The sequence below is a fragment of the Typopeltis vanoorti genome, chromosome 17, assembly GCF_054136105.1.
Source record: "Typopeltis vanoorti isolate ZY-2024b chromosome 17, IOZ_Tvanoo_1.0, whole genome shotgun sequence".
Taxonomy (NCBI): domain Eukaryota; kingdom Metazoa; phylum Arthropoda; class Arachnida; order Uropygi; family Thelyphonidae; genus Typopeltis; species Typopeltis vanoorti.
The window spans coordinates 106,608,404-106,623,684 of NC_143565.1; the positions used below are offsets into that span (position 1 = coordinate 106,608,404).

Genomic DNA, 15,281 nt, shown 5'->3' on the forward strand with positions numbered 1-15,281 from the left:
ATAAGACGACTAAGAAAACTCCTTAAGTCAATGCTTAATGCTGGAAATTTGATAAAAGCAATTAATACCTAGGCCATACCTGTTCTGAGATATTCAGCAGGCATTGTTGAATGGATTCAGCTAGAGGTAGAAGATTTAGACCGAAAAACTCGAAAATTAATGACAATGCACCATGCCCTCATTCCTTGCAGTGACATTGGTAGGCTCTATCATGCAAAAAAGGAGGTAGAGGATTATTACAAGCAAAGCAAGTTGTTGAAGAAGAAAAATGAAATTTGAATGATTATCTGCAGCAAACAATGGAAAAATTTCTAATTGAGGTAAGTAAAGAGGGTTTATTTAAACTTTACCCATGGAGTCAAAATTGGAATACAAAACCAATCAAGTAATAGTGAGAACTGAAAGATAGAAAAATAAGGCACTGCATGGAAAATACCTTCACATCATAGAGGACAGCGCTGACAGCAACTTGACCTGGCAATGGTTGAGAAATGGAGCACTAGAGAAAGAAACAAATCGGTAATTTTTGCAGTGCAATAACAGGCCAACATTATGAAGGCAAAAATACAAAAAATTCAAGAAGGTAAGTGTAGATTGTGCAAAGAAAAGGAAGAAACGGTAGACCACATTATAAGTGGATGTAGTGAAATCGCACAAATTGAGTACCGTAAAAGGCACAATAACATAGCTAAAGTAATTCACTGTCATTTATGTAAAAAGTTCAGGTTTAAAGTATCTAAAGACTATTAGAAGCATAAAGTTCACAAGAAAGTGGTTGAGAATGAAAAAGCTAAAATACTCTGGAATTTCAAAATCCAGACTGACAAAAGCTTGGAATGTAATACACCCGATATAACAGTGGTTGAAAAAAGTGAAAACGAGGGTGTTAAGTTTATTAAAATATCAGTACCAGGAGATAGTCGGATTGACGACAAAGAAAATGAAAAAAATTACAAAATATTGCGATTTGCAAGTCGAAGTTGAACGAATCTGGCAAAAGAAAATGAAAGTTGTTCCCATAATAATAGGTGCTTTAGGAGCCATCCCTAAAACATTGAAAAAACATCTAGAAGCACTCGAGTTAGATGGATTAAAAATTGGGCAGCTGCAAAAGACCGCTTTGTTCGGTACAGCTTTCATTTTCAGAAAGTATTTCCATAACTCACAGGCCCTTAGGTAGGGCTCGAATTAGTGGAATATAACCAGCCTTTTACTTAAGACCGAGGAAACAAATCGAACTTTGATGAATATTATATATATAGTGAGACATGACAAAAATGAAAATTTAAAGATTTAAGATTTTCTTATGCAAGTGCTTTGTTTTTGATGTGAAATGTGAGCCTGACTGGAGCACAGATTTTCTTTATATGTAGAGGAATGCTGGACACTCTAAATTTATGTTCTACTGACTGAAGTTCAGATGTGAATTTGGAATTAATTCCAGTAAGGCTAGAAAAGCCTGACTTACATGAATAAGTGGTAGCAAACAACAGAATTGAAACAGCATGTTTAGAAATGTTCAGATATTCCTAACCAATGGTAAGCCATCTACAATTGGTCAGCTACTGTAAGTGGGAACATTACTTGTGCAACCTTTCTCAGTGCTAACTTCAGTTAGAAACCACAAAACTTATCTGTAATGGAAACAGAGATTCATTTCTGCCCTGCATCTCTGTATTTAATTCATTGAGATGGCAGAAAATGACTGCAAGATATGCAAGTTTTGCTTACCACATATCACTGCTGATAAAACATTCAAAATCACAGCCCTCAAAAGCCAAAAATAACTTTACCTGGTTTTTTTTTAGTTCCTACACATGTAACAAAACTTTGACATGACTCTGCCAACATACTTTTGTATGCAGAAACAATATGTATGATCATTTCACATTTCTTCACATAATACTTCAAATACTCATGATTTCAGTGGACAGGACTTAATAAAGTTGACAATTTGTACAACTGAGCGAAGCACTGATTTGAGTTCCAATGGTAAAGTTTTTGCAATTAGGGCTTCCCAATGCAGAAAACAATGATTGGTTTTTACATCAGGATTTTTGCTGTTTAACTCTGGAGAGAAATTCCTTCAATTTACCAGTCATAACAGCTGCTCCATCTATGCAAATACTAACAGCCTTTCCACTGTAGACCATCTTCCTAAAAAGAATTTCAGTCTCTTTAAAAAATCTCTTCTGTTATATGACCAGCAATTTCTCTGAAAAACAGAAAATTTTCAGCAATGCACTTATAGTCAATGTATTTGACATATACCAGAAGCTACGTCTTCTCTAACTCTCTCTCACACCTGTGGACTCATCGAGTTGTACAGCAAAACCTTACTTGCTAGCAATTTTACCCAAATTCAGCCAAAATACTGCATGACATATCTTCAATTCAACAACTAATTGTACTGTCAGGCAAAGGAACATTCACAGTTCCTAGCATAACTCGGACTATTCCTTGACAGCACAGCATTATCAGACTTTTGGCTATTGTGTGGGGCTGCTTGGCCTTCATATCAAGTTCAGCAATGTGATAACTGGCTTCCAGTACTTCCTCAGAAGCTTTTGTTACACCAGCCATAGCTTTCCTTGCTTTACATTCTGGTCTCCCAAATGTAAGAAAAACTGTACATCTTTGTTTAATACTAATGAATGTTTTAGTGTTGAGATGTCTTTTTAACTCGCTTGGACTCATTCGAAAGTGCATCACCATGTACATATGAAGATTTGCCCGTCCATGAGAATCCAAATTGCAAATAATTGTCGCTGTCTATTCACTGTCTTAGCCTTCTTTTCATCATGTTCCTTTATGCTTGTATAAAAGGATAAAAACTTCTTTTTTTTTTTTTTGGTAACCATCTACTTATCTATTGTGAAAACTTGAATGGTAATAAAATTAATAGAAATTAAAGTCCAACTACTGAAGTTGGATAGCAAAATCTAACAGTGCATCTGTATCAGTAACCACTAATCCTGCAGTACCTTGATGGTGTAATCACTGTCATATGGAAATTGATTGGTGACCCTTCAGTTGAGCATTTGCAGCAAAATAAACCAAGGTTGCATAAATATTTGGCTGGCAAAAGTGCACTGTAATTAAGATGAAAATATTTTTACTATCAAAATATGGAGGCACACTTTTGGCTCTTTCCCAGCATGCTGTTTGAGAAACACTGTCCTATTATATCCTTATGACAGTGATATACTGTAATATAGGATTCTATGTTTTTAAAAGGGTCTTCTGCAGGCAAAAGCACACCAGCATGTGCTTCTGCAAGAGGATCTTGATACCAATGTTTTGGCACAATTCATGTTCCAATTCCATTGTAAGACTGTTAATTATTTATATTTGTTGGATCTATCTGGTCTGGTTTTGATTTGTGAGATCTCAAATTTTATTGGTCTTGGGTTTTTCCATTTTTAGAAAAAGCAATTATGGATAGCAAATGTCCTCATGTTCAGGAAAAATATTCAAACTGAATTCCATCCAGGACACATGGGATTTTTATTATTTTAAATTCCAGAGAACCTACATACAGAAGCTTTTCTCTGTATAGAGAAATACTGCTTTAATGATTTTTGTTTAACCACATAAACATATATATGGAATATATCATATAAATTATGTTTTGTTGTTACTTCAGTAGTATCCAAATGCTATTTCAATGGATATTTCCTATCCATGCATTTAAAATATAAACAGTCATGGCCACTACAGTGATTAAAGGAATAATTATCGGTGTGTTTGCAGGAGTGTGCAAACACACCAATAATGCATTTTAATCAGAAGCAGACTAAATCACATCATCTGGGAAGGTGTAACAGTGAAAAGGGACTTGATGTCTCTTTAGTTATCTTTTCAACATAAGGAGGGTTTTTCCACTAGATGGAAGTTGTGCTAAACTTCACTTTGCTTCCCAATATGGAATGTTCTGCTCTGTTTCAATCTCCTTCTCATCCTTCCACTGTTAATATGTTCAAGAGTAAGAGATAATTACTCTCTCACAGCTCATGCATTTAGGTTTCTGATATATTTCCTTCCTTTAACTTTTGTTTATATTTACTTTTCTTGATCTTTGTATCATTTTTGTTCCAGTGGTTTCTGAAACTAGTTGTCTTGTGAAAGCCCTGATAAATTTGAGAACAGATTCATGCAAGAAAGGGGGAGAGCTTCCATCCCACCCACAATCTGGCAAGCAATGGTAACACCTGGAAGGTGGAATGGCAATGAGCTTCAGGGTTGTTCTGGTATTGGTGGGAAAATTTGATTAGGGAGAGTTATCCACCATGACACAGTAAATGATCAGAGAAGCAGGGGAACCATAAGACAGTATTTGATAAGCAGGCATTTTCTTTGCACCACAGCTAATATCTTAGATATGTTGAAATGATCATACGAGTTTCTCTAAATATATATATAAGAAGACATGTCAGGGGTTTTGAAGAAATTCGAAGACACAGAGGTACAGGCCATCATCAAGTTTTTCGTGCTGCAAGAAAAGTCCACAACTGAGAGTCACCAAACTTTGTGTGAGATTTTAGGGGATTATATACCCCAACATATCTAGATGGCCAAGTTTAAAATTGGGCATTCTGAGACAACAGATGACCCCAGGTTGGGAAGACCTTCCACAGTGATCACACCTGAAAACATCGATGCAGTGCATGCCATGACCCTCGATGATAGAAAACATTGCAAAAACTCTGGGGATATCCAGGGAATGAGTTGGGGTCATTATCCAACAACATCTGGACATGCAGAAGCTCTCAGAAAAGTGGGTCCCCTAAATGTCTGAATGCTGACGAAAGGAGAGAACCTGTGCAGTCATCTCAAGGGATTTGGGTTCATTTTGAGAAATCCGATGCAAATTTTTTGGCTCTATTTGTGACTGTTGATGAAACATGGCTTCACCACTATGACCAAAAGACCAAACAATAGCCAACCGAGTGGAGATACAAAGATTCTCAGGCCAAAAAAGTTCCAAACCCAAAAGTCAGCCAAGAAGGTTCTTCCCATTGTCTTTTGGGATATGAATGGTGTAATCCTTACCAAGTACTTCAGAAAAGATGAAACTGTTTTTCAACAGCAGTTTATTCAACAGCTCAAAAAGAATTGAAGGAGGTACTAAAGGAAAAATGCTGCAAGAAACTGAGCAGAGGAATGTTGCTTTTGCAGGACAACGCACCTGCTCACACTGTTAATGAAACCCAACAGACAATACACAACTTGGATTTTCAATGTCTGCCTCGCACACCCTATTTGCCAAACCTGGCCCCATCTGACTATTTCCTATTCCCAAATTTAAAGAAACACTTGAAAGGAACAAAATTTACTAGAGATGAAGTCATATCTGCAGCTTAGGACTGGTTTCTGCAACAAGGGAAAGACTTTTTTCTCAGATGAATGCAAATGATAACCAGCATTGTAACAAGTGCATAGTGGGGAATATGTAGAATAATGTGTAAGTCACATGATTCTACCTTAATTCCTTCATGGTGATTATCACAACTTCTCAGCACACCCTCATAATATTTCTTGGAAACATGCATATTAGCAATGGAATATTGGGAAAAATCTGTTTGTACAAATCATTAGTCCTTTTAGTCTACTGATAGTTTCACTTTTAAATTTGCTAAGAAACCAACATCTGACTTTTCTGCGTAAAAAGGTAATTAATTATCTTCACCTGTTTGACTTTCTCTTTCTCTGAAATAGTTTTTTTTTTTTTTTTTTTTTTTTTGTACACTACAGACACCACATTCACTTCACCAATACTTGTGACATAAATACAAACTTAAATGATATATACCACCACTACCAGACATTCAAAACCTTACTGCCTGTTTTTTTTGAGCAAACCTCATATAGTAGGTATAACCACAGCTCATCCTGTCTAAACTATTCTATGATTCTTACAGTTGTGTGTAAGACAGCTATTCTTATAGCTGTGTGTCTGTATAGTCCAATATTCCTTGCCAAGGAATAATAAATCTTGACAACTCTTTTTTAATCCTCTCTGGATTTTCTTGTCCAATTATTCATCTGCCATCTCAACTGCATGCTTAATTCTGAAGTCACTCTGATTTCATTAACTTTTTATTTTGAAGCATGATTTCCAGCAGTCTAATTGCCCAACAGTGAAGCCATCTTCCTTGGTAACTTGAAATTTCCATAACTCCAAGCCAGCTTCTTTTTTCCAATTCTGCTGACCAACACATAAGAAATAAGGTATTTGCTTTAGGATGTCTTGCAAACTGTTCCTTTACCAACTGGAATATTAGATATATCTCTCCACTCAAGCTAACAATCAAGTATACCACAGAGGCTATCCCTTCTCTCAATGAAATGGTCTCCTTGCCATGGAAAGGAGATATCTCTGAGATATTTCCTTTTGTGTGTGGTCAAACTACTATTGTTGGTCTCTCTTGATCCATGTTTCATTCGAAAAAGATGCCCTTTAGTTGGAAGGGTCCCCAAGTTTGAGTCCCATTCACAGTTGAAAATCTTAGAGGCTCTCCATGAGAGGCTCATCCATCTCCTTTATGGACATTTCAAATGTCCATAAAGGAGATGGATGAGCATACATTTGGAATGTCCTTTATGACTTTTCAAATGTATGTGAGTTAGCCAATTTCATATGGAGGTGGTAGGGTTTGTCCTTCTGGAAACTTGTGTTTTTCATCCCACAAAAAGCAGGCAAACCAGTTGGAGATCACTTGCAAAACAACTGTCAAGAAATCTGACTTCAAAAGAGCTAATCACAAAAAACTTGTCTCTTGCAAAGGTTGTACCCATTCTATCCACCTGAGCTTTTCTCATGCCGTTTCTCACTAACCAAAATGGCACTATTATAACAAAACTGAAGTCATCTTCTGGCATTATTCTTCTCTTTCAACCCATGTTGGATTACAGATAACTAAGAGAAATTAAAATAAGCAATGCACCACATTAGAAGAATCCAATAACTTACATTACAAAAAAATATCAATAGTCAACTTCTATTCAGTCCATTACACTCAGTCAATTTAAAAAATTAGATAATTATATCATCAAACTGTCGCAATATTTATCTCATCTCAGTCTTCTCCAAATTAATGGATATCATTAACTATCAACTTCTCCATTAGTTGAGCAATGACTACCTATATGGATTCTTCGGCTCAAGATTCACAACAAATATCTCTTGCTTACATTACCAACCTCTATACAGTGCCATGAAAAGGTTCAGGTTCAAACTTATCGTCTATTACTGACATAGCAGGATACTATGATAGTATATGATAAGTTTACATTATTAGTAACTTTCTATTGACAATTATCCTTCAAATTAGTCAATAATTTGCCAGGACTCTAGCATTGTCAAACAGGGAGAAGCCACACCTAAGAAGTGTTGCCCATGGGACTTGTAATAGAACTGGAAATGAGCTATTATGTTTGTAGATGAATATTTGAAGTATTCAAAATAAGGAGAATAAAACTCTTGCAGGGATTGAGTTCATCTGTCCAAAAACTGTTGGAATATGTGAGATGTAGTTGGATGAGAAAGACATCCTGATAAGAATAGAGATGGAAGGATATGTTTTGCATAAAGACAGGACAGAAAATGAGAAGTGGTGCTGTAGATGGCAACAGAGAAGTTATGCCCATTCAAGGCAGAGATGCAATGGGTAAACAGTGGCAGTGTTTTTGAGGCAGAATGGTGTGAGGTAAAGGTGGACAAGATGGAATATTTAGCTGAATGTTGCTACAGACCTGGTAATGTAGAAGGCAGTGAGAAGGAAATGTACAGGCCAATTAGCTGGCAAATAAGTAAAGGATGATCATTATTGGGTGACTAATTATGATAATACAAACCAGAATGATGAGACTGCATCAGGAGCAAACATAATGAATTTCTGGAATTTTTGAGAGACAGCTATCTTAGTATGTAACAGAGGGCACATAAGGATCAAATATCTTGAATTTGATCATCTCGTCAGAAGATATCCTAAATGAGGTATCAAATTTTCCTCTAGTTGGTGAAAGTGACCACGAAGTGATCACATGGATGGTGACCAGTAATATGAGGACTTCTATGAGAAAGAGATATACTACATGGAATTATAAAGATGGTGATTATGACAATCTCATGAGAGAGCTTGCAGCCATATCAAAGAATGAGGAACTGGATAGAAAGGAAATCAGCACTGTTTAGGTTCTACTCAGAAAATATCTAGCAGAGTAATATCTAAATACATTCCAAAGGTCAGGTGGTTACATAAGTAGATGTAAAATGGATGACTGAAAAGATTAGGCATGCAAAAAAAAAAAGCATTATGGTGATAGCACAAGATGAGTACCAATAATCAGCTGCACAAGTAATGCAAAGAGCAAGTGAGAAAGGTGACTTGCTTAATAAGGTTAGGAAGTGCTGTATGAGCAGCAGTTAGCTATTGAAGCAAAAAAAAAAAAAAAAAAAATTCCAGAGGGCTTTTGATATGTGGCCAGTAGGAAAACATCATACTGATTGGTTAAAATGGCAGAATGATAACCAGTGCTGAGGATATACTTGAGATATTAAATGAGCAATTTCCTAAAGGTATTTTATCCTCATGAATGTGATAACATGCAGAGCTTCAGCACTGAGAAAGGGAGAGGAGGCACTGATGGTGAGTGAACAGAAGGCATATGAGGAATTGAGTAAACTGGGTGTGAATAAGACTGTAGGACTTGATATATCATTGCATGTTTTGAGGGAATGTTCCAGGACAGCACTGGCATATCTTTTTAACATGAAACTTAGATTGGGACAAGTTCTAAAAGAGCATAAAGAGGACAAAATTGTTTCCCTTCATATGGGAGGTGATAAGACTAAGGCTTTGAATTATAGACCAATCTCTGAGTTGAGAGTTATGACTCAAGTGTTAGAAAGGTTATTGAAGACTAAGATTCAGAAATGGTTGAAAACAGCAACTTTCTCTGATGGACAGCATGAGTTTGTAAAGAAAGATCATGTTTTAGTAATCTGCTTACTTGTAGGAATTTTTTTTTTTTTCACATGGTAGCAAATTAAGTTAAACTTGCAAAGAAATTATATTCTTGTTTATCATTTATCCAAGTGTAAGCAAACCCACGTAAATGCCTCCCATTTTCGACTCTTAAGTATAAAAGCAAACATTACACATTTATATTGTACTCCTTTATTTTAAAAATCAAATACCTGAAGTGAACTTTGACCTACTTTTCGCCATACAACAGATTTTTTATCATGACTATGATTCGAAACTTGATAATTTCAGTCTGATTGTCTTAATTATTTTTGGATTATTTATATGCAATTAAAAAAGGGGGAAGTATATATAACTTATCTTATTAAGTCCATCCTATCAATGATGCTATTAAAAATACTATTCAATACTTTTTCATGTTAAAATATCAGTGGTAAATATTTTTTTTTTTTTTTTTATTTAATATAGTGCAGTGTTACGGACATAGAATATACAAATAAAAGATAAATCCTTAAATACATTTTTCATCTTATGGCAGGTGCAACACATGCATGGGTCATTACATTCCAAACATGGCATTTCTCCTATCGATGCCATATTGATGACAAAAAAAGAATGACAATAGGACAGCAGAGCAGCACTTTTGGCCTCTGCCTACAGGGAAAAAAAAAAGGATACGGACTTAGAAGAAACAAGAGCAGCAATTAATAAAAGCAAATTTTGAAAAACATAATCTGTGCAGAAAACCAGCAAAATGGCCAGAAACTGAAAATGAATTAAAACTTGGAAAATGGATCAAAGAAGATCGGTTTGCTGCATATCTACAAAAATTATTATTCAACAAGAAAAGTTATTGGTAACAGAAAGAAATATCATAAATTTTACATGATATTTGAATTTTACATGATTTTGAACTTTCACAGATAGCTAATATAGATGAAGTGCCTCTGACTTCTGATGTGTCCTCATACCAGACTGTTGAGTCCAAAGGCAAAAAAATATCATCATCATCATCAAATTCCTGATATATACCCTCAAGGGGTGTACAGGATATGATAGTACTACATGAAAAATTACATCATTACTAACTTCCTATCTACAATTTTCCTCCAAATCAGTCTGTTACCTGTCAAGACTCCAATATTATCAGGTCTTATATTTGTCTTCTAAGGCACTTTTTACTGTATCAATCCAACTATATCTTGGTCTTTTTCCTGCCAACCTGGAAAAGAACACTTGTTTTGCTAATCTTTCCTCGCCCATTCTGTTTAAGTGACCATACCACCTGAGATTAGCTCTGCTAATGCATTCCTGGATGCTGACAATGTCAAGTTCTTTCCTAATATCCTCGTTTTTAATATGATATTGCCAATGAAACCATCTGTTCATGCCCCTAATCTTTCTCAGGACTCTCATATCTGAGGTCTCTAGTCTTTGGTCATGTGTTTTACTTCTGACCCAACTCTCAGATCCATAAGTTAAAACTGGGTTGAATACTGTCTTGTATATAGCTAATTTAGTGTTTGGGCTAATTTGTCTCTTATTCCATATAAGTTTATTCAGTTGACTTCCTACCATAGCAGCTTTGTTGATTCTGTTGTCTATTTCCATATTTAATTTACTATCATCGCTGCAAATTGTGCCTTAGTAGCTGAAACGTTTTACTTGTTCTATAGGTTAAATGCAGTTGATATTTTAAATGTTTCTGCCTATTTTCATTGTCTTTGTCTTTTTAATGCTGACCTTCATACCATATCTATTACAACAGTTATTCACTTTAGTCAGGGAATCTTGCAGACTTGTAGTGGATTTATTAGAAGTATAACATTTCTGTATAAAGCAAAGAACCGAGATTAATATCTCCAATTTCGATATCAGTTTTAATACCACTTTCCTTCATATTGTGATCCATATAGATAATGAACATGAGAGGGGATAATGTACATCCTTGTCTGACACCAGATTTAACATTAAACCACCTTCCTGTACTTCCTTCAATTCTAACTGCTGAATTACAACTCAAATAAAGACGAAGTATTGTTTGATATAATGCTCCACTGACACCATATAACTGTAGCGTTTCGAATAGCTTCTCTCATCGCACCTTGTCATATGACTTTTCCTGGTCGACAAAACTTAAATACAGATCTTTGTTATAACTCCATGATTTCTCAACTGTTCGTAAAGTGAAAATCTGATCCTGACAGCCTCTATTTCATCTGAATCTAGCTTGTTCTTCACTAAGTTTCTCTTATACAATACTTCTCAACCGTTTCTCTTATACAATCCTTCTCAACCGTTTCTCAAGTATACTTGCATATATCACACCAGGAACGCTCAGTAGAGAAATACCTCTGTAATCCTCAAATTCAGTTTTATTTCCCTTTTTATATATGGGTACTATGAGAGCTCTACTCCAATCTTCTGAAATTCGTCCCTCTATCCACGCCTTCTGAACTATGCAGTGCAGCTACTGTAAGAGTTTTATATCTCCATACTTCAGCATTTCTGATCGAATATCATCTACTCCTGTTGGCTTTCCACATTTCAGGCTTTTGATGGCTTTTTCTACTTCAAGTATGGATATGTATTCCTGAATGTATGCCTGTTCAGTGTTTTTTTTTTTTTTTTTTTTTTCCACATTGCTATCACTGCTTGTTTTATTTAGCAATTTTTCGGAGTAATTACTCCATACTTCAAGAATATTTTTTTCTCCTGTTTTTATGTCACCTTTATCATCTCTAATTCCTTTTACAGCGTTCTCTCCTCCATTTCTGAGCTTCTTCAACAACCTCCAGAATATCTTGCCACCTTCTTGATATTTATTTTCTATGTTCTTACCAAAGTCCTCCCCATGTTTAGACATTTGTTTAGATAATTTTACACATTGTTTAGCTTTCTTACATTTGTCTCTGTATTCTCTAAGAGCACAAGCTGACTTATTTGGCAGGAAATTTTTGATATGCTTTCTTCTTTTCCCTAACTGCTTCTTTAACTTCCTGTGTCCACCATGGAGTTCTGATTTTTCTATCCTTGCAGACAACCTCACCATATGCCTCTCTGGCTGAATCGATCAATGTTTTCTTCAGGATTTGCCACTGAATCTCCAAGGTTTGTGTTCCTGTTCTCAAATTCTTTCATTTTTTCTTGAATCATGTTTGTGTATTTTAGCTTACAGTTCAAATCTGAGAGCTGCTCAACTTTTATTCGCTTTAAAACTTTCTTACATGTTATTCTTTTCAATATGAAATTCAATTTTATCCTGCTCAAGACTAAATGGTGATCACTTCCAATTTCAAATCCTCTGTACACTCTGGTGTCCTGCACCAGGGAGAAAACACCACTATCAACAATAACATAGTCAATGAGACTTTTCTTTGCCTCTTCTCTCCATGTGAATTTGTGCATATTTTTATGTTGGAAAATGGTGTTAGCAATAACCAGTCTATGTCCTGAGCAGAAATCAAACAGGTATCTGCCATTATTATTAGCTTTGCTCTTTTCTCCAAATTTTCCCAATATATTTTTATATGTCTGACAATCGCTTCCTACTCTGCTATTTAGATCCCCCAACAAGGACAACCTTTCCTTTTTCATTGCGTCAGTTGCTTTCTCTAAAGCCTCAAAAAATTCCTCCACTTCTACCTTAGTAGAACCTTCTGGGGGACCATAGGCACAAATAAGTCCCGTTGTCCAGTTCCCCATTCTCATATTTAGGTAAATTGAGGTAAAAATATATTATTAATAAAATGTCTGGTCATGAAAATACCCACTGTGCTGTTGTTGTTTTGTTGTGGTATGAGGATGAAACAAAATTGCCAGCTTTTTTGATTTTTAAAAGCAAAAACGACGCCCAAAGAAAATCTTCCCAAAGGAGTTTACGTTCGTGTTCATCCAAAGGGATGGATAAAGGAGGTGTGGTCCAGACATCCTGGCAGTTTACGCCAGAGACCTGCTTTGCTAGTATGGGATAAGATTTTAAAACTGAAGCTGTTAAGAACGAACTTTGCAAAATGAACACAAAAATAGCTGTATTCCCAGGAGGATTCACCTCCACACTTCAACTTTTAGATGTATCAATAAACAAACCATTTAAAGGATTTAAGGGGGAAAATTGGGTCAATTGGATGTAATCTCGATATTTTGAGGCAACATATAGGTAGATGAAAGAAGGTCACAATTGCGCAAGTGAATGATAAAGAGTTAATGGAATGCAGTGAAACCTGAAATAATTATAAAATCTTTTTGAAATTGTGGCATTAGTTATTCTCTGGACTTGACTCGGTTTCTGATGAAGAATCACGTTCAGCAAATTTGGAGAGTGAAGATGAATAAAGATTTGAAAAGAAGATTAATGAAATTTATAAAAATTATTGTTTATATTATTACATAAATATATATATTATATATATATTATTATATGTTAGATTTTTTAATGATTTTTTAAGAATTTTTTTATCTAATAATTTGGTGCATCCAATACAACGGTGCATCTTATAAGGCAAATAATATGGTGTGTGTGTGTGTGTGTAGCATTTTCATTATAATCCATGACTGCATTGCAAGAAGGTGAAAGATAACTTGCCACGACTATTCACAGGGCACTCGGCCTGGAAGAGTTGCAGCCCAGTCTAACATAATTTTTGACTGTCATTTCATCATACAGAGGACAAAGCAGAGTAAGGCATAAAATCATTCTCCACCTAAAAAATTCTATATCCATCACCAAAGAAAATTATGAACTCAGAGTATGAAAAGAAATTGGCTTTGCAAGCTAAAGGCAGGCAACACAAAATAATTTTATTGTTATGCCATAAGCAAAAGAAAGCATTTTCATTATAATCCATGACTGCATTGCAAGAAGGTGAAAGATAACTTGCCACGACTATTCACAGGGCACTCGGCCTGGAAGAGTTGCAGCCCAGTCTAACATAATTTTTGACTGTCATTTCATCATACAGAGGACAAAGCAGAGTAAGGCATAAAATCATTCTCCACCTAAAAAATTCTATATCCATCACCAAAGAAAATTATGAACTCAGAGTATGAAAAGAAATTGGCTTTGCAAGCTAAAGGCAGGCAACACAAAATAATTTTATTGTTATGCCATAAGCAAAAGAAAGAATGAATGTGGAAGAATAATTTATTGAATGCAGAAGGTACTCTAGTGTCAGAAACTAATGAGATCATTCAATTACTGAATGCTCACTTTGCTAAGATGTATCAACTAGGTGTATGTAACATGGTGCCCAGTGTTACTGCTATTGTTCATTGGATGAAGAGTAAGATGTGCATGAAAACGAGGAAGAATTCTTGCATAACATGAATAAGAATTTGTCAGGAGGGACAGATAGAATATCAGCACATTTTCTCAAGGAATGCTCAGCAGAATTGGCTAGGCCTTTAACATGTTTGTATAACTTGAGTCTTAACTCAGGAATAATACCACAGAAATGTATGATAGTTCCATAGTACAAGGACGATGCAAAAACTGACGTGTCTAACTACCTATCTGAGAAGTTGGCAAGAACTCGCACACAGAAATGGGTGAAAAACAAGCTATACTCTGCAAGGAGCAGTATTGGTTTACTAAAGGAAGGTCATGTTTTAGAAATTTGCTCATATTTTATAACAATGTTATGGCCAAGTTGGATAAAGGAAATGGATATACTATGATAATGTGGGATTTTGCTAAGGCATTTGATACCACATCTAAGGCATTAGATGTGCATGAAAATGAGGAAGAATTCTTGCATAACATGAATAAGAATTTGTCAGGAGGGACAGGATACCACATGAAAGTCAGTTGCATAAACTGGAGAATATGGGATTAGAATATAAATTCAACTTGGATTGGTGGATGGTTGACAAACAGATATCAGAAGTTGTATACAATGAGGTACACCACACTGGTCACCTTAAATCTGCCAGATTTAAGGTGACCAATGGTGTATCTCAGGGTTCTGTCCTTGGGATATTGTTGTTCAATCTATACATTAATGACATTAGGAAGGGTCTAACAGGAGATGTGCAATTGTTTGCCGATGATGTAAAGATAGGCAGGGCCATCAGGGATGTTGCTGATACCAGCACTACTTACAAAATCATTTCAACAGGCAGGAAATTTGGGCAAACGAAAATAGCTGTCAGTTTAATGTTAGTAAGTGTCAAGTTATGCACACTTTGGCATGATGAGATTTCAAGCAGCATATTATATTAGCAGGGTTATCTACAAGAAACTGATGAGGCTAGGGATCTTGGCATAATGGTGGATAAGAATTGGAAGTTCAA

At 35.6% G+C, this 15,281-nt stretch overlaps 1 protein-coding gene across 7 annotated transcripts in view; it reads right to left on the reverse strand.

Annotated features, from left to right (window-relative positions):
- The window catches only part of LOC150097746 (MAP/microtubule affinity-regulating kinase 3-like), a 297,798-nt gene that overhangs the window by 88,294 nt on the left and 194,223 nt on the right, over positions 1-15,281 (reverse strand). The gene's annotated exons all lie outside the window — the stretch shown is intronic.